General features: G+C 44.7%; 8 non-coding genes across 8 annotated transcripts; all 8 read right to left on the reverse strand.

Annotated features, from left to right (window-relative positions):
- Positions 1 to 2,160: 2,160 nt before the first annotated feature.
- LOC148145408 (U6 spliceosomal RNA) lies at positions 2,161 to 2,267 on the reverse strand. The gene has a single exon (XR_015761339.1). It is a non-coding gene; the product is annotated as a U6 spliceosomal RNA (small nuclear RNA).
- A 1,260-nt stretch (positions 2,268 to 3,527) lies between these two features.
- Positions 3,528 to 3,634, reverse strand: LOC148145409 (U6 spliceosomal RNA). Its single transcript, XR_015761350.1, has one exon. It is a non-coding gene; the product is annotated as a U6 spliceosomal RNA (small nuclear RNA).
- A 3,069-nt stretch (positions 3,635 to 6,703) lies between these two features.
- On the reverse strand, positions 6,704 to 6,810 carry LOC148145410 (U6 spliceosomal RNA). The gene has a single exon (XR_015761338.1). It is a non-coding gene; the product is annotated as a U6 spliceosomal RNA (small nuclear RNA).
- Positions 6,811 to 8,138: 1,328 nt separating this feature from the next.
- On the reverse strand, positions 8,139 to 8,245 carry LOC148145411 (U6 spliceosomal RNA). Its single transcript, XR_015761353.1, has one exon. It is a non-coding gene; the product is annotated as a U6 spliceosomal RNA (small nuclear RNA).
- Positions 8,246 to 11,314: 3,069 nt separating this feature from the next.
- Positions 11,315 to 11,421, reverse strand: LOC148145412 (U6 spliceosomal RNA). The gene has a single exon (XR_015761340.1). It is a non-coding gene; the product is annotated as a U6 spliceosomal RNA (small nuclear RNA).
- Positions 11,422 to 12,750: 1,329 nt separating this feature from the next.
- Positions 12,751 to 12,857, reverse strand: LOC148145413 (U6 spliceosomal RNA). The gene has a single exon (XR_015761346.1). It is a non-coding gene; the product is annotated as a U6 spliceosomal RNA (small nuclear RNA).
- Positions 12,858 to 15,926: 3,069 nt separating this feature from the next.
- LOC148145414 (U6 spliceosomal RNA) lies at positions 15,927 to 16,033 on the reverse strand. The gene has a single exon (XR_015761321.1). It is a non-coding gene; the product is annotated as a U6 spliceosomal RNA (small nuclear RNA).
- A 1,328-nt stretch (positions 16,034 to 17,361) lies between these two features.
- On the reverse strand, positions 17,362 to 17,468 carry LOC148145415 (U6 spliceosomal RNA). The gene has a single exon (XR_015761322.1). It is a non-coding gene; the product is annotated as a U6 spliceosomal RNA (small nuclear RNA).
- Positions 17,469 to 19,722: the final 2,254 nt, after the last annotated feature.

The following is a 19,722-nucleotide window of genomic DNA, read 5'->3' on the forward strand; positions in this document are numbered from 1 at the left end:
GCAATGAACTGCACTGCAAATTGGAGGGATAACACTTCATCTTCCGCCTGGGCAGCCTACAGCCCAGAGGATTCAACACTGAGTCTTCAAATTTCAAATAACCTCCCTTTCCATCCTCCTTGCCACCAACCAGATTCAATCCTCCTATTGACGAACTAGGTCATACCCTCCTCCCATCTTCACCTATTCCCACTTCACCACCCCGCTCCCGCCACCCCCTTTATCTGCAGTCCCCATCCTGAAGAAGGGTTACACCCAAAACATTGACTTCTCCATCTTCTGATGCTGCCTGGCTTGCTGTGTTCTTTCAGCCTCCTGTCTGTCTATTTACGACTCCATTGAGATGGCAATTTTGAAAACTGCCATTAAATCAAGATCTCTCCTTGTTCGCAGCTTTTGTTTGCTGGCTTCGTTTTGGACGCCTCAAACTGAATAAGGCTTCTTAGAGGAACCCTCAAAATTCACAAAGTTGCACAAACCTCTTTTAGTCAGCCTCCAACTGGGCAATGGAATCTCCTGCGTGCTATATCAGCTTTTAAAAAGGAAAACATTTCACTTTGGTGCAAAATCATTTCCAAACACTTTGCATAGCTCTTAAAATGTCTTTCTTGCTGGTTTCTCTGATTGTACCATACTCCTTAGAATTATGGAAGTCTTGCTTCCAATGGTGCTTAAGAACACTACTACCATGATGTCCTCAGCTACTTTATATGGTCAGTGTCATAGTCATACAGAATAGAAACACACTCTTCAGCCGAACTGATCTCCCAAACTAAACGAGTCCCGTTTGCCTGCGTTTGGCTCAACTCCCTTTAAAACATTTCTGATTCATGTACCTGCACAAAAGTCTTGTAAATGTTTCAATAGTAACTGCATATACCACTTCCTCTAGCAATTCATTCCATATACACATTCCATGTACACTATTTCAAAAACGTTGTCCCACATGTCCCTTTTAAATCTTTCCCCTCGAACCTGAAAGCTACACCCTCTTGTTTTGAATTCCCATTCCGTAGGGGAAACACCTCTGCTATTCACCTTACCTATGCCCCTCATGATTTTATAAACCTCAAGAAAGTCACTACTCAACTTGGTGCGTTCCAGGGAAATACGCCTGGATCTTTATCACTCAAACCCGTTGTTTGCTTTCAAGAACAAGTCAAAGCGTCCCACGAATAAAGTCCAATTTTCGGACTCTTCACCAAATGGTCCCATTGTTCCAAAATGTCCCGCACCTTTCTATTCCCGCTGTCTGGAACTTTTCCCGCCACTTGACTCCAGTAGCCAATCAGAGCCCGCGTTCACTCCCCACATCAGCTGTTCCCTGTACAGCTGGACGAGCGTGCCCTTCCTTCCCAGTGTCTCCCACATCAGGAAACACCCGCAAGCCGCTGTCCATGACAATCCGATCGCTCCCGGGTGTGGACTCTCCCCTTCAGCTGGGGATTCCCCACGATGCCGTTCTCAGCCCGCTTCCTGATGAGTACCTTTATTATTCCCAGCGTCGCCCGTGTCCCGGGCGACCTATTCCTACCATACTACCTTCACAATCCAGGCAAATACACAGAGGAACTTAAGGATGCTCACATTTCAGATTGAACAACACCCCATTACTTACCTCAAAGTCCTTCCTCCACTCACACGACCGTACCAAATGTCCGTCAGTCGACAAATTCAGTCTCCAATATTTGGCTGAGTTAACAAAGACATTGCAGGCCCCTCCCTCAACCAGTGAAACACTCATTCCCTCCTTCACAGAAAGGAAAGTTGTTATTTTTTGTGTCATTCAGTTTGGATAAAATGTCTCTCCCAAAATGCCATTTCTATCTCTAAACCTCACTCCACACCCGCCACTAGTTTATTAACACTGTCCAGTCCCCCTTTCACCGTTTTAACACCTGGGGGAAATAGATTTGAAAGCACTGTTCCCAGCAGATGTCGGTGTTGCCGAGTTGATCCACAGCCTTGGTGTCCATCAGCTGCTCCCTTCCACCAGGTTCCCAAAGACATGGCTTGTCCTTGCTGAGTATGATCAGCAGTTGGGGTTTTCCTGCAGGGTTTGCTGTTGCCATGGTAAGTGAATCAAGATGTAACCGGGTTCGACGTCTGGGGTTCATTGTGACACTTTTGCAGCCGGTAAATTGTAATGTGGCGGAAGTGTAAAATATGGAACGCTTCACGAATTTGCGTGTCATCCTTGCGCAGGGGCCATGCTAATCTTCTCTGTATCGTTCCAATTTTAGTATATGTGCTGCCGAAGCGAGCACTGTACTACTTTCGTTTCGCTTCTGTTCTCTCCTGCTTCGGATGAGACAAACCAATCTGGCCGCATTCAGACTTTGTTATTGTGGGAGATGCAAACACAGATGTTCAGGACATGTCCTTGCAGACTGTCATGGTCATATGTGTCTTTGGCTCAGACTTCGACTTCCCATTGGCTGTTGACTCCAATATATTTAGTTCCAGGATGCAGCACAAACAGGCCGCCAAATACTTCCTTCAAACGCTTCCGGAGGAGCTCACCAGTCCCATGGACTACAATCACCTTGACGTTTCCCGACAGTGAAGTGTCCCGCTGCATTCGTCAAAACTGCAACTCAGGGCATTCTCCAAGCTGTGCAATAACCGGCAGAGTATTCTGCGCATCCCTCAGTTGACGCCAGCCAATACAAAAATATTTGCGAAATGAAGCTCTTTGAAGGCTAGTGTTTGATACAGAGCTTTTCAGTTTCGCTCGAAGAACGTACAGCATCATTCATTGCAACTGGAGGGTGCTTCTTACTCCGTGATTTCCAGTTCAAGGGGTTATGGACAAACACACCCAGGAAAATAACAAATGTTTGCTTTCACATTGATGATCTATTCTATATAACTCCCAACACTTTCATAATCCAGAACTGAAAATTTATTTGTGAACAATACACAAAGGATCTGAACAACGGTCACATTTCGGATTGAACAACATCACACCATCACGTACATCAATGTCCTTCCTCTACACACACAGCCATACCTAATATACCCCGCAACCTCCACCCTCCGCGCAAATTCACAAAGTCAGTGTCCACCATTCGGGTGAGTTCACAGAGAAACAGCAGCCCCCGCCCAGTAACACACAAACTCTCAACTTTCTTTCGCAGAATGTAAAGCTTCTGTCCTTACGTCATTCACTTTGGATAAAGTGCCATTTCTACCTCGAAACCTCACTCCACATCCGCCACTAGTTTATTAACATTCTCCAGTCCCCCTTTCACCGTTTTAGCACCTGGGGGAAATAGATTTGAAAGCACTGTTCCCAGCAGATGTCGGTGTTGCCGAGTTGATCCACAGCCTTGGTGTCCATCAGCTGCTCCCTTCCACCAGGTTCCCAAAGACATGGCTTGTCCTTGCTGAGTATGATCAGCAGTTGGGGTTTTCCTGCAGGGTTTGCTGTTGCCATGGTAAATGAATCAAGATGTAACCGGGTTCGACGTCTGGGGTTCATTGTGACACTTTTGCAGCCGGTAAATTGTAATGTGGCGGAAGTGTAAAATATGGAACGCTTCACGAATTTGCGTGTCATCCTTGCGCAGGGGCCATGCTAATCTTCTCTGTATCGTTCCAATTTTAGTATATGTGCTGCCGAAGCGAGCACGGTATTATTAAGAAAGTGGGTTCCTTTATAAAGGTTAGATAATTGAAGCATTTTCTGGTCATGGTTAGTCGAATTCTTTCGTTTCTCTTCTGTTCTCTCCTGCTTCGGATGAGACAAACCAATCTGGCCGCATTCAGATTTTGTTATTGTGGGAGATGCAAACACAGATGTTCAGGACATGTCCTTGCAGACTGTCATGGTCATATGTGTCTTTGGCTCAGACTTCGACTTCCCATTGGCTGTTGACTCCAATATATTTAGTTCCAGGATGCAGCACAAACAGGCCGCCAAATACTTCCTTCAAACGCTTCCGGAGGAGCTCACCAGTCCCATGGACTACAATCCTCTTTGTTACTTCTTCCACAATCTCAATCAAGTTTGTGAGACATGATTTCCCACACACAAAGCTGTGTTGACTATCCCTAATCAGTCATTGCCTTTCCAAATACATGTACATCCTGTCCCTCAACATTCCCTCCAACAGCCTGTCCACGACTGACGTCAGGCTCACTGGTCTATAGTTCTCTGGTTTGTCCTTACCACCCTTCTTAAACAGTGGTACCACGTTAGCCAATCTCCATTCTTCTGGCACCTCTCCTGTGACTATCGTTGACACAAATATCTCAGCAAGAGTCCCAGCAATCATCGCACTAGATTTCCATAGAGTTCTAGGGTACATCTGATCAGGTTCTGGGATTTATCAACTTTTATGCATTTCAAAACATCCAGCGCTTCCTCCTCTCTAATATGGATATTTTTCAAGATGTCACCCTAAATACCATATCTTCCATGTCCTTTTCCACAGAAAACACCAATATTCATTTAGCATCTCCCCCATCTCCTGGGACTCCACACAGAGGCCACCATGCTGATGTTTGAGGGGCCCTATTCTCTCCCTAGATACCCTTTGTCCTTAGTGTTTTTGTAAAAACCTCATGGATTCTCCTTAACTCTATTTGTCGACACTATCTCATGTCCCCTTTTTGCCCTCCTCGCTTGTCCACACTCATCCAGCATTCCGTATACCTACGAGCCTTGCATTTCATCGTAACAGGAATACACTGTCTTTGGACTCTCGTTATCTTATTTCTGAAGACTTCCCATTTTCCAGCCATCCCTTTACCTGCGAACATCTGCCCCCAATCAGCTTTTGAAAGTTCTTGCCTAATACCGTCAAAATTGGCCTTTCTCCAATTTAGAACTTCAACTATTAAATCTGGTCTATCGTTTTCCATCACTATTTTAAAACTAATAGAATTATGGTTGCTGGCCCCAAAATGCTCCCCCACTGAGACACCTCAGTCACATGCCCTGCCTAATTTCCCAAGAGTAGGTCAGATCTTGCACCTTCTCTCGTAGGTCCATCCACATGCTGAATCAGAAAATTTTCTTGTACACACTTAACAAATTCCTCTCCATCTAAACCCTTAATACTGTGGCAATCCCAGTCAATGTTTGGAAAGTTAAAATCCCCTACCATAACCGCCCTATTATTCTTACAGATAACTGAGATCTCTTTACAAATTTGTTTCTCAATTTTCCTCTGATGATTAGGGGGTATGTAATACAATCACAATAAGGTGATCATCCCTTTCTTATTTCTCAGTTCCACCCAAATAACTTCCTGGTATGTATTTCTGGGAATATCCTCCCTCAGTACAGATATAATGCTATCCCTTATCAAAAGTGCCACTCTCCCTCCTCTCTTGCTTCCCTTTCTGTCCTTCCTGTAGCATTTGTATCCTGAAACATTAGCTGCCAGTCATGTCCATGCCTGAGCCATGTTTCTGTAATTGCTTTGATATCCCAGTGCCATGTTCCTAACCATGCCCTGAGTTAATCTGCCTTCCCTGTTAGGCCCTTGCATTGAAATAAATGCAGTTTAATTTATTAGTCCTACCTTGTCCCTCCCTGCCCTGACCGTTTGACTCACTTCGGTTCTCAACTGTACGGGTCTCAGATTGATCTCTTTCCTCACTATTCCCGTGGGTCCCACTCACCTTACAAGCTTAAATCCTCATGAGCAGCTCTAGCAAATCTCTCTGCCAGTATATTAGTCACCTTCCAATTTAGGTGCAATCTGTCCTTCTTGTGCAGGTCACTTCTACCCCAAAAGAGATTCCAGTGATCCAAAAACGTGAATTTGTATCGCATAAACCAACTTCTTAGCCACGCATTCATCTGCTGCATCCTCCTATTCCTCTATCCTCACTAGCTCGTAGCACCGGGAGTTATCCAGATATAACTACTCTCAAGGAGCTCCTTTTTAACTTCCTGCCTAACTCTCTGTAAACTCCCTTCACAATCTCAACCTTTTTCCTTCCTATGTGGTTGGTTCCAATGTGTACAATGACCTCCTGCCGGCGCTTCTCTTCCTAGAGAACATCCTGCATCTTCTCTGAAATATCCTTGATCCTGGCATCAGGGAAACCACAAACTATTCTGATTTTTCACCACTGGCCACTGAAGCATCTGCCTGCATCTCGGATTAGAGAGTCCCCTAACACAATCTTATAGAACTCGAGGTACCCCTCATTGCATTAGAACCAGTCTCAATACCAGAAATCTGGCTGTTTGTGCTACGTTTCCCTGATAATCCATCACCCCCTACATTTTCCAAAACAGCATACCTGTTTGAAAACAGCATGTCCCCCGCCCTGTAACACACAAACTCTCAACTTTCTTTCTTTCAGGATGTCCTTATGTCATTCACTTTGGACAAAATGCCACTTCTACCTCGAAACCTCACTCCACACCCGCCACTAGTTTATTAACATTCTCCAGTCCCCCTTTCACCGTTTTAACACCTGGGGGAAATAGATTTGAAAGCACTGTTCCCAGCAGATGTCGGTGTTGCCGAGTTGATCCACAGCCTTGGTGTCCATCAGCTGCTCCCTTCCACCAGGTTCCCAAAGACATGGCTTGTCCTTGCTGAGTATGATCAGCAGTTGGGGTTTTCCTGCAGGGTTTGCTGTTGCCATGGTAAGTGAATCAAGATGTAACCGGGTTCGACGTCTGGGGTTCATTGTGACACTTTTGCAGCCGGTAAATTGTAATGTGGCGGAAGTGTAAAATATGGAACGCTTCACGAATTTGCGTGTCATCCTTGCGCAGGGGCCATGCTAATCTTCTCTGTATCGTTCCAATTTTAGCATATGTGCTGCCGAAGCGAGCACGGTCGTAATAAGAAAGTCGGTTCCTTTATAAAGGCTAGATAATTGAAGCATTTTCTGGTCATGGTTAGTCGAATTCTTTCGTTTCTCTTCTGTTCTCTCCTGCTTCGGATGAGACAAACCAATCTGGCCGCATTCAGACTTTGTTATTGTGGGAGATGCAAACACAGATGTTCAGGACATGTCCTTGCAGACTGTCATGGTCATATGTGTCTTTGGCTCAGACTTCGACTTCCCATTGGCTGTTGACTCCAATATATTTAGTTCCAGGATGCAGCACAAACAGGCCGCCAAATACTTCCTTCAAACGCTTCCGGAGGAGCTCACCAGTCCCATGGACTACAATCACCTTGACGTTTCCCGACAGTGAAGTGTCCCGCTGCATTCGTCAAAACTGCAACTCAGGGCATTCTCCAAGCTGTGCAATAACCGGCAGAGTATTCTGCGCATCCCTCAGTTGACGCCAGCCAATACAAAAATATTTGCGAAATGAAGCTCTTTGAAGGCTAGTGTTTGATACAGAGCTTTTCAGTTTCGCTCGAAGAACGTACAGCATCATTCATTGCAACTGGAGGGTGCTTCTTACTCCGTGATTTCCAGTTCAAGGGGTGATGGACAAACACACCCAGGAAAATAACAAATGTTTGCTTTCACATTGATGATCTATTCTATATAACTCCCAACACTTTCATAATCCAGAACTGAAAATTTATTTGTGAACAATACACAAAGGATCTGAACAACGGTCACATTTCGGATTGAACAACATCACACCATCACGTACATCAATGTCCTTCCTCCACACACACAGCCATACCTAATATACCCCGCAACCTCCACCCTCCGCGCAAATTCACAAAGTCAGTGTCCACCATTCGGGTGAGTTCACAGAGAAACAGCAGCCCCCGCCCTGTAACACACAAACTCTCAACTTTCTTTCGCAGAATGTAAAGCTTCTGTCCTTACGTCATTCACTTTGGATAAAGTGCCATTTCTATCTCGAAACCTCACTCCACATCCGCCACTAGTTTATTAACATTCTCCAGTCCCCCTTTCACCGTTTTAGCACCTGGGGGAAATAGATTTGAAAGCACTGTTCCCAGCAGATGTCGGTGTTGCCGAGTTGATCCACAGCCTTGGTGTCCATCAGCTGCTCCCTTCCACCAGGTTCCCAAAGACATGGCTTGTCCTTGCTGAGTATGATCAGCAGTTGGGGTTTTCCTGCAGGGTTTGCTGTTGCCATGGTAAGTGAATCAAGATGTAACCGGGTTCGACGTCTGGGGTTCATTGTGACACTTTTGCAGCCGGTAAATTGTAATGTGGCGGAAGTGTAAAATATGGAACGCTTCACGAATTTGCGTGTCATCCTTGCGCAGGGGCCATGCTAATCTTCTCTGTATCGTTCCAATTTTAGTATATGTGCTGCCGAAGCGAGCACGGTATTATTAAGAAAGTGGGTTCCTTTATAAAGGTTAGATAATTGAAGCATTTTCTGGTCATGGTTAGTCGAATTCTTTCGTTTCTCTTCTGTTCTCTCCTGCTTCGGATGAGACAAACCAATCTGGCCGCATTCAGATTTTGTTATTGTGGGAGATGCAAACACAGATGTTCAGGACATGTCCTTGCAGACTGTCATGGTCATATGTGTCTTTGGCTCAGACTTCGACTTCCCATTGGCTGTTGACTCCAATATATTTAGTTCCAGGATGCAGCACAAACAGGCCGCCAAATACTTCCTTCAAACGCTTCCGGAGGAGCTCACCAGTCCCATGGACTACAATCCTCTTTGTTACTTCTTCCACAATCTCAATCAAGTTTGTGAGACATGATTTCCCACACACAAAGCTGTGTTGACTATCCCTAATCAGTCATTGCCTTTCCAAATACATGTACATCCTGTCCCTCAACATTCCCTCCAACAGCCTGTCCACGACTGACGTCAGGCTCACTGGTCTATAGTTCTCTGGTTTGTCCTTACTACCCTTCTTAAACAGTGGTACCACGTTAGCCAATCTCCATTCTTCTGGCACCTCTCCTGTGACTATCGTTGACACAAATATCTCAGCAAGAGTCCCAGCAATCATCGCACTAGATTTCCATAGAGTTCTAGGGTACATCTGATCAGGTTCTGGGATTTATCAACTTTTATGCATTTCAAAACATCCAGCGCTTCCTCCTCTCTAATATGGATATTTTTCAAGATGTCACCCTAAATACCATATCTTCCATGTCCTTTTCCACAGAAAACACCAATATTCATTTAGCATCTCCCCCATCTCCTGGGACTCCACACAGAGGCCACCATGCTGATGTTTGAGGGGCCCTATTCTCTCCCTAGATACCCTTTGTCCTTAGTGTTTTTGTAAAAACCTCATGGATTCTCCTTAACTCTATTTGTCGACACTATCTCATGTCCCCTTTTTGCCCTCCTCGCTTGGCCACACTCATCCAGCATTCCGTATACCTACGAGCCTTGCATTTCATCGTAACAGGAATACACTGTCTTTGGACTCTCGTTATCTTATTTCTGAAGACTTCCCATTTTCCAGCCATCCCTTTACCTGCGAACATCTGCCCCCAATCAGCTTTTGAAAGTTCTTGCCTAATACCGTCAAAATTGGCCTTTCTCCAATTTAGAACTTCAACTATTAAATCTGGTCTATCGTTTTCCATCACTATTTTAAAACTAATAGAATTATGGTTGCTGGCCCCAAAATGCTCCCCCACTGAGACACCTCAGTCACATGCCCTGCCTAATTTCCCAAGAGTAGGTCAGATCTTGCACCTTCTCTCGTAGGTCCATCCACATGCTGAATCAGAAAATTTTCTTGTACACACTTAACAAATTCCTCTCCATCTAAACCCTTAATACTGTGGCAATCCCAGTCAATGTTTGGAAAGTTAAAATCCCCTACCATAACCGCCCTATTATTCTTACAGATAACTGAGATCTCTTTACAAATTTGTTTCTCAATTTTCCTCTGATGATTAGGGGGTATGTAATACAATCACAATAAGGTGATCATCCCTTTCTTATTTCTCAGTTCCACCCAAATAACTTCCTGGGATGTATTTCTGGGAATATCCTCCCTCAGTACAGATATAATGCTATCCCTTATCAAAAGTGCCACTCTCCCTCCTCTCTTGCTTCCCTTTCTGTCCTTCCTGTAGCATTTGTATCCTGAAACATTAGCTGCCAGTCATGTCCATGCCTGAGCCATGTTTCTGTAATTGCTTTGATATCCCAGTGCCATGTTCCTAACCATGCCCTGAGTTAATCTGCCTTCCCTGTTAGGCCCTTGCATTGAAATAAATGCAGTTTAATTTATTAGTCCTACCTTGTCCCTCCCTGCCCTGACCGTTTGACTCACTTCGGTTCTCAACTGTACGGGTCTCAGATTGATCTCTTTCCTCACTATTCCCGTGGGTCCCACTCACCTTACAAGCTTAAATCCTCATGAGCAGCTCTAGCAAATCTCTCTGCCAGTATATTAGTCACCTTCCAATTTAGGTGCAATCTGTCCTTCTTGTGCAGGTCACTTCTACCCCAAAAGAGATTCCAGTGATCCAAAAATGTGAATTTGTATCGCATAAACCAACTTCTTAGCCACGCATTCATCTGCTGCATCCTCCTATTCCTCTATCCTCACTAGCTCGTAGCACCGGGAGTTATCCAGATATAACTACTCTCAAGGAGCTCCTTTTTAACTTCCTGCCTAACTCTCTGTAAACTCCCTTCACAATCTCAACCTTTTCCCTTCCTATGTGGTTGGTTCCAATGTGTACAATGACCTCCTGCCAGCGCTTCTCTTCCTAGAGAACATCCTGCATCTTCTCTGAAATATCCTTGATCCTGGCATCAGGGAAACCACAAACTATTCTGATTTTTCACCACTGGCCACTGAAGCATCTGCCTGCATCTCGGATTAGAGAGTCCCCTAACACAATCTTATAGAACTCGAGGTACCCCTCATTGCATTAGAACCAGTCTCAATACCAGAAATCTGGCTGTTTGTGCTACGTTTCCCTGATAATCCATCACCCCCTACATTTTCCAAAACAGCATACCTGTTTGAAAACAGCATGTCCCCCGCCCTGTAACACACAAACTCTCAACTTTCTTTCTTTCAGGATGTCCTTATGTCATTCACTTTGGACAAAATGCCACTTCTACCTCGAAACCTCACTCCACACCCGCCACTAGTTTATTAACATTCTCCAGTCCCCCTTTCACCGTTTTAACACCTGGGGGAAATAGATTTGAAAGCACTGTTCCCAGCAGATGTCGGTGTTGCCGAGTTGATCCACAGCCTTGGTGTCCATCAGCTGCTCCCTTCCACCAGGTTCCCAAAGACATGGCTTGTCCTTGCTGAGTATGATCAGCAGTTGGGGTTTTCCTGCAGGGTTTGCTGTTGCCATGGTAAGTGAATCAAGATGCAACCGGGTCCGACGTCTGGGGTTCATTGTGACACTTTTGCAGCCGGTAAATTGTAATGTGGCGGAAGTGTAAAATATGGAACGCTTCACGAATTTGCGTGTCATCCTTGCGCAGGGGCCATGCTAATCTTCTCTGTATCGTTCCAATTTTAGTATATGCGCTGCCGAAGCAAGCACGGTATTAATAAAAAAAGTCGGTTCCTTTATAAAGGCTAGATAATTGAAGCATTTTCTGGTCATGGTTAGTCGAATTCTTTCGTTTCTCTTCTGTTCTCTCCTGCTTCGGATGAGACAAACCAATCTGGCCGCATTCAGACTTTGTTATTGTGGGAGATGCAAACACAGATGTTCAGGACATGTCCTTGCAGACTGTCATGGTCATATGTGTCTTTGGCTCAGACTTCGACTTCCCATTGGCTGTTGACTCCAATATATTTAGTTCCAGGATGCAGCACAAACAGGCCGCCAAATACTTCCTTCAAACGCTTCCGGAGGAGCTCACCAGTCCCATGGACTACAATCACCTTGACGTTTCCCGACAGTGAAGTGTCCCGCTGCATTCGTCAAAACTGCAACTCAGGGCATTCTCCAAGCTGTGCAATAACCGGCAGAGTATTCTGCGCATCCCTCAGTTGACGCCAGCCAATACAAAAATATTTGCGAAATGAAGCTCTTTGAAGGCTAGTGTTTGATACAGAGCTTTTCAGTTTCGCTCGAAGAACGTACAGCATCATTCATTGCAACTGGAGGGTGCTTCTTACTCCGTGAATTCCAGTTCAAGGGGTGATGGACAAACACACCCAGGAAAATAACAAATGTTTGCTTTCACATTGATGATCTATTCTATATAACTCCCAACACTTTCATAATCCAGAACTGAAAATTTATTTGTGAACAATACACAAAGGATCTGAACAACGGTCACATTTCGGATTGAACAACATCACACCATCACGTACATCAATGTCCTTCCTCCACACACACAGCCATACCTAATATACCCCGCAACCTCCACCCTCCGCGCAAATTCACAAAGTCAGTGTCCACCATTCGGGTGAGTTCACAGAGAAACAGCAGCCCCCGCCCTGTAACACACAAACTCTCAACTTTCTTTCGCAGAATGTAAAGCTTCTGTCCTTACGTCATTCACTTTGGATAAAGTGCCATTTCTATCTCGAAACCTCACTCCACATCCGCCACTAGTTTATTAACATTCTCCAGTCCCCCTTTCACCGTTTTAGCACCTGGGGGAAATAGATTTGAAAGCACTGTTCCCAGCAGATGTCGGTGTTGCCGAGTTGATCCACAGCCTTGGTGTCCATCAGCTGCTCCCTTCCACCAGGTTCCCAAAGACATGGCTTGTCCTTGCTGAGTATGATCAGCAGTTGGGGTTTTCCTGCAGGGTTTGCTGTTGCCATGGTAAGTGAATCAAGATGTAACCGGGTTCGACGTCTGGGGTTCATTGTGACACTTTTGCAGCCGGTAAATTGTAATGTGGCGGAAGTGTAAAATATGGAACGCTTCACGAATTTGCGTGTCATCCTTGCGCAGGGGCCATGCTAATCTTCTCTATATCGTTCCAATTTTAGTATATGTGCTGCCGAAGCGAGCACGGTATTATTAAGAAAGTGGGTTCCTTTATAAAGGTTAGATAATTGAAGCATTTTCTGGTCATGGTTAGTCGAATTCTTTCGTTTCTCTTCTGTTCTCTCCTGCTTCGGATGAGACAAACCAATCTGGCCGCATTCAGATTTTGTTATTGTGGGAGATGCAAACACAGATGTTCAGGACATGTCCTTGCAGACTGTCATGGTCATATGTGTCTTTGGCTCAGACTTCGACTTCCCATTGGCTGTTGACTCCAATATATTTAGTTCCAGGATGCAGCACAAACAGGCCGCCAAATACTTCCTTCAAACGCTTCCGGAGGAGCTCAGCAGTCCCATGGACTACAATCCTCTTTGTTACTTCTTCCACAATCTCAATCAAGTTTGTGAGACATGATTTCCCACACACAAAGCTGTGTTGACTATCCCTAATCAGTCATTGCCTTTCCAAATACATGTACATCCTGTCCCTCAACATTCCCTCCAACAGCCTGTCCACGACTGACGTCAGGCTCACTGGTCTATAGTTCTCTGGTTTGTCCTTACTACCCTTCTTAAACAGTGGTACCACGTTAGCCAATCTCCATTCTTCTGGCACCTCTCCTGTGACTATCGTTGACACAAATATCTCAGCAAGAGTCCCAGCAATCATCGCACTAGATTTCCATAGAGTTCTAGGGTACATCTGATCAGGTTCTGGGATTTATCAACTTTTATGCATTTCAAAACATCCAGCGCTTCCTCCTCTCTAATATGGATATTTTTCAAGATGTCACCCTAAATACCATATCTTCCATGTCCTTTTCCACAGAAAACACCAATATTCATTTAGCATCTCCCCCATCTCCTGGGACTCCACACAGAGGCCACCATGCTGATGTTTGAGGGGCCCTATTCTCTCCCTAGATACCCTTTGTCCTTAGTGTTTTTGTAAAAACCTCATGGATTCTCCTTAACTCTATTTGTCGACACTATCTCATGTCCCCTTTTTGCCCTCCTCGCTTGGCCACACTCATCCAGCATTCCGTATACCTACGAGCCTTGCATTTCATCGTAACAGGAATACACTGTCTTTGGACTCTCGTTATCTTATTTCTGAAGACTTCCCATTTTCCAGCCATCCCTTTACCTGCGAACATCTGCCCCCAATCAGCTTTTGAAAGTTCTTGCCTAATACCGTCAAAATTGGCCTTTCTCCAATTTAGAACTTCAACTATTAAATCTGGTCTATCGTTTTCCATCACTATTTTAAAACTAATAGAATTATGGTTGCTGGCCCCAAAATGCTCCCCCACTGAGACACCTCAGTCACATGCCCTGCCTAATTTCCCAAGAGTAGGTCAGATCTTGCACCTTCTCTCGTAGGTCCATCCACATGCTGAATCAGAAAATTTTCTTGTACACACTTAACAAATTCCTCTCCATCTAAACCCTTAATACTGTGGCAATCCCAGTCAATGTTTGGAAAGTTAAAATCCCCTACCATAACCGCCCTATTATTCTTACAGATAACTGAGATCTCTTTACAAATTTGTTTCTCAATTTTCCTCTGATGATTAGGGGGTATGTAATACAATCACAATAAGGTGATCATCCCTTTCTTATTTCTCAGTTCCACCCAAATAACTTCCTGGGATGTATTTCTGGGAATATCCTCCCTCAGTACAGATATAATGCTATCCCTTATCAAAAGTGCCACTCTCCCTCCTCTCTTGCTTCCCTTTCTGTCCTTCCTGTAGCATTTGTATCCTGAAACATTAGCTGCCAGTCATGTCCATGCCTGAGCCATGTTTCTGTAATTGCTTTGATATCCCAGTGCCATGTTCCTAACCATGCCCTGAGTTAATCTGCCTTCCCTGTTAGGCCCTTGCATTGAAATAAATGCAGTTTAATTTATTAGTCCTACCTTGTCCCTCCCTGCCCTGACCGTTTGACTCACTTCGGTTCTCAACTGTACGGGTCTCAGATTGATCTCTTTCCTCACTATTCCCGTGGGTCCCACTCACCTTACAAGCTTAAATCCTCATGAGCAGCTCTAGCAAATCTCTCTGCCAGTATATTAGTCACCTTCCAATTTAGGTGCAATCTGTCCTTCTTGTGCAGGTCACTTCTACCCCAAAAGAGATTCCAGTGATCCAAAAATGTGAATTTGTATCGCATAAACCAACTTCTTAGCCACGCATTCATCTGCTGCATCCTCCTATTCCTCTATCCTCACTAGCTCGTAGCACCGGGAGTTATCCAGATATAACTACTCTCAAGGAGCTCCTTTTTAACTTCCTGCCTAACTCTCTGTAAACTCCCTTCACAATCTCAACCTTTTCCCTTCCTATGTGGTTGGTTCCAATGTGTACAATGACCTCCTGCCGGCGCTTCTCTTCCTAGAGAACATCCTGCATCTTCTCTGAAATATCCTTGATCCTGGCATCAGGGAAACCACAAACTATTCTGATTTTTCACCACTGGCCACTGAAGCATCTGCCTGCATCTCGGATTAGAGAGTCCCCTAACACAATCTTATAGAACTCGAGGTACCCCTCATTGCATTAGAACCAGTCTCAATACCAGAAATCTGGCTGTTTGTGCTACGTTTCCCTGATAATCCATCACCCCCTACATTTTCCAAAACAGCATACCTGTTTGAAAACAGCATGTCCCCCGCCCTGTAACACACAAACTCTCAACTTTCTTTCTTTCAGGATGTCCTTATGTCATTCACTTTGGACAAAATGCCACTTCTACCTCGAAACCTCACTCCACACCCGCCACTAGTTTATTAACATTCTCCAGTCCCCCTTTCACCGTTTTAACACCTGGGGGAAATAGATTTGAAAGCACTGTTCCCAGCAGATGTCGGTGTTGCCGAGTTGATCCACAGCCTTGGTGTCCATCAGCTGCTCCCTTCCACCAGGTTCCCAAAGACATGGCTTGTCCTTGCTGAGTATGATCAGCAGTTGGGGTTTTCCTGCAGGGTTTGCTGTTGCCATGGTAAGTGAATCAAGATGCAACCGGGTCCGACGTCTGGGGTTCATTGTGACACTTTTTCTGCCGGTAAATTGTAATGTGGCGGAAGTGTAAAATATGGAACGCTTCACGAATTTGCGTGTCATCCTTGCGCAGGGGCCATGCTAATCTTCTCTGTATCGTTCCAATTTTAGTATATGTGCTGCCGAAGCGAGCACGGTATTAATAAAAAAGTCGGTTCCTTTATAAAGGCTAGATAATTGAAGCATTTTCTGGTCATGGTTAGTCGAATTCTTTCGTTTCTCTTCTGTTCTCTCCTGCTTCGGATGAGACAAACCAATCTGGCCGCATTCAGACTTTGTTATTGTGGGAGATGCAAACACAGATGTTCAGGACATGTCCTTGCAGACTGTCATGGTCATATGTGTCTTTGGCTCAGACTTCGACTTCCCATTGGCTGTTGACTCCAATATATTTAGTTCCAGGATGCAGCACAAACAGGCCGCCAAATACTTCCTTCAAACGCTTCCGGAGGAGCTCACCAGTCCCATGGACTACAATCACCTTGACGTTTCCCGACAGTGAAGTGTCCCGCTGCATTCGTCAAAACTGCAACTCAGGGCATTCTCCAAGCTGTGCAATAACCGGCAGAGTATTCTGCGCATCCCTCAGTTGACGCCAGCCAATACAAAAATATTTGCGAAATGAAGCTCTTTGAAGGCTAGTGTTTGATACAGAGCTTTTCAGTTTCGCTCGAAGAACGTACAGCATCATTCATTGCAACTGGAGGGTGCTTCTTACTCCGTGATTTCCAGTTCAAGGGGTTATGGACAAACACACCCAGGAAAATAACAAATGTTTGCTTTCACATTGATGATCTATTCTATATAACTCCCAACACTTTCATAATCCAGAACTGAAAATTTATTTGTGAACAATACACAAAGGATCTGAACAACGGTCACATTTCGGATTGAACAACATCACACCATCACGTACATCAATGTCCTTCCTCCACACACACAGCCATACCTAATATACCCCGCAACCTCCACCCTCCGCGCAAATTCACAAAGTCAGTGTCCACCATTCGGGTGAGTTCACAGAGAAACAGCAGCCCCCGCCCTGTAACACACAAACTCTCAACTTTCTTTCGCAGAATGTAAAGCTTCTGTCCTTACGTCATTCACTTTGGATAAAGTGCCATTTCTATCTCGAAACCTCACTCCACATCCGCCACTAGTTTATTAACATTCTCCAGTCCCCCTTTCACCGTTTTAGCACCTGGGGGAAATAGATTTGAAAGCACTGTTCCCAGCAGATGTCGGTGTTGCCGAGTTGATCCACAGCCTTGGTGTCCATCAGCTGCTCCCTTCCACCAGGTTCCCAAAGACATGGCTTGTCCTTGCTGAGTATGATCAGCAGTTGGGGTTTTCCTGCAGGGTTTGCTGTTGCCATGGTAAGTGAATCAAGATGTAACCGGGTTCGACGTCTGGGGTTCATTGTGACACTTTTGCAGCCGGTAAATTGTAATGTGGCGGAAGTGTAAAATATGGAACGCTTCACGAATTTGCGTGTCATCCTTGCGCAGGGGCCATGCTAATCTTCTCTGTATCGTTCCAATTTTAGTATATGTGCTGCCGAAGCGAGCACGGTATTATTAAGAAAGTGGGTTCCTTTATAAAGGTTAGATAATTGAAGCATTTTCTGGTCATGGTTAGTCGAATTCTTTCGTTTCTCTTCTGTTCTCTCCTGCTTCGGATGAGACAAACCAATCTGGCCGCATTCAGATTTTGTTATTGTGGGAGATGCAAACACAGATGTTCAGGACATGTCCTTGCAGACTGTCATGGTCATATGTGTCTTTGGCTCAGACTTCGACTTCCCATTGGCTGTTGACTCCAATATATTTAGTTCCAGGATGCAGCACAAACAGGCCGCCAAATACTTCCTTCAAACGCTTCCGGAGGAGCTCAGCAGTCCCATGGACTACAATCCTCTTTGTTACTTCTTCCACAATCTCAATCAAGTTTGTGAGACATGATTTCCCACACACAAAGCTGTGTTGACTATCCCTAATCAGTCATTGCCTTTCCAAATACATGTACATCCTGTCCCTCAACATTCCCTCCAACAGCCTGTCCACGACTGACGTCAGGCTCACTGGTCTATAGTTCTCTGGTTTGTCCTTACTACCCTTCTTAAACAGTGGTACCACGTTAGCCAATCTCCATTCTTCTGGCACCTCTCCTGTGACTATCGTTGACACAAATATCTCAGCAAGAGTCCCAGCAATCATCGCACTAGATTTCCATAGAGTTCTAGGGTACATCTGATCAGGTTCTGGGATTTATCAACTTTTATGCATTTCAAAACATCCAGCGCTTCCTCCTCTCTAATATGGATATTTTTCAAGATGTCACCCTAAATACCATATCTTCCATGTCCTTTTCCACAGAAAACACCAATATTCATTTAGCATCTCCCCCATCTCCTGGGACTCCACACAGAGGCCACCATGCTGATGTTTGAGGGGCCCTATTCTCTCCCTAGATACCCTTTGTCCTTAGTGTTTTTGTAAAAACCTCATGGATTCTCCTTAACTCTATTTGTCGACACTATCTCATGTCCCCTTTTTGCCCTCCTCGCTTGTCCACACTCATCCAGCATTCCGTATACCTACGAGCCTTGCATTTCATCGTAACAGGAATACACTGTCTTTGGACTCTCGTTATCTTATTTCTGAAGACTTCCCATTTTCCAGCCATCCCTTTACCTGCGAACATCTGCCCCCAATCAGCTTTTGAAAGTTCTTGCCTAATACCGTCAAAATTGGCCTTTCTCCAATTTAGAACTTCAACTATTAAATCTGGTCTATCGTTTTCCATCACTATTTTAAAACTAATAGAATTATGGTTGCTGGCCCCAAAATGCTCCCCCACTGAGACACCTCAGTCACATGCCCTGCCTAATTTCCCAAGAGTAGGTCAGATCTTGCACCTTCTCTCGTAGGTCCATCCACATGCTGAATCAGAAAATTTTCTTGTACACACTTAACAAATTCCTCTCCATCTAAACCCTTAATACTGTGGCAATCCCAGTCAATGTTTGGAAAGTTAAAATCCCCTACCATAACCGCCCTATTATTCTTACAGATAACTGAGATCTCTTTACAAATTTGTTTCTCAATTTTCCTCTGATGATTAGGGGGTATGTAATACAATCACAATAAGGTGATCATCCCTTTCTTATTTCTCAGTTCCACCCAAATAACTTCCTGGGATGTATTTCTGGGAATATCCTCCCTCAGTACAGATATAATGCTATCCCTTATCAAAAGTGCCACTCTCCCTCCTCTCTTGCTTCCCTTTCTGTCCTTCCTGTAGCATTTGTATCCTGAAACATTAGCTGCCAGTCATGTCCATGCCTGAGCCATGTTTCTGTAATTGCTTTGATATCCCAGTGCCATGTTCCTAACCATGCCCTGAGTTAATCTGCCTTCCCTGTTAGGCCCTTGCATTGAAATAAATGCAGTTTAATTTATTAGTCCTACCTTGTCCCTCCCTGCCCTGACCGTTTGACTCACTTCGGTTCTCAACTGTACGGGTCTCAGATTGATCTCTTTCCTCACTATTCCCGTGGGTCCCACTCACCTTACAAGCTTAAATCCTCATGAGCAGCTCTAGCAAATCTCTCTGCCAGTATATTAGTCACCTTCCAATTTAGGTGCAATCTGTCCTTCTTGTGCAGGTCACTTCTACCCCAAAAGAGATTCCAGTGATCCAAAAATGTGAATTTGTATCGCATAAACCAACTTCTTAGCCACGCATTCATCTGCTGCATCCTCCTATTCCTCTATCCTCACTAGCTCGTAGCACCGGGAGTTATCCAGATATAACTACTCTCA

Source organism: Chiloscyllium plagiosum, unplaced genomic scaffold (assembly GCF_037043375.1).
Source record: "Chiloscyllium plagiosum isolate Xiang-an unplaced genomic scaffold, Cpla_swu_hap1 HiC_scaffold_24, whole genome shotgun sequence".
Lineage (NCBI taxonomy): Eukaryota > Metazoa > Chordata > Chondrichthyes > Orectolobiformes > Hemiscylliidae > Chiloscyllium > Chiloscyllium plagiosum.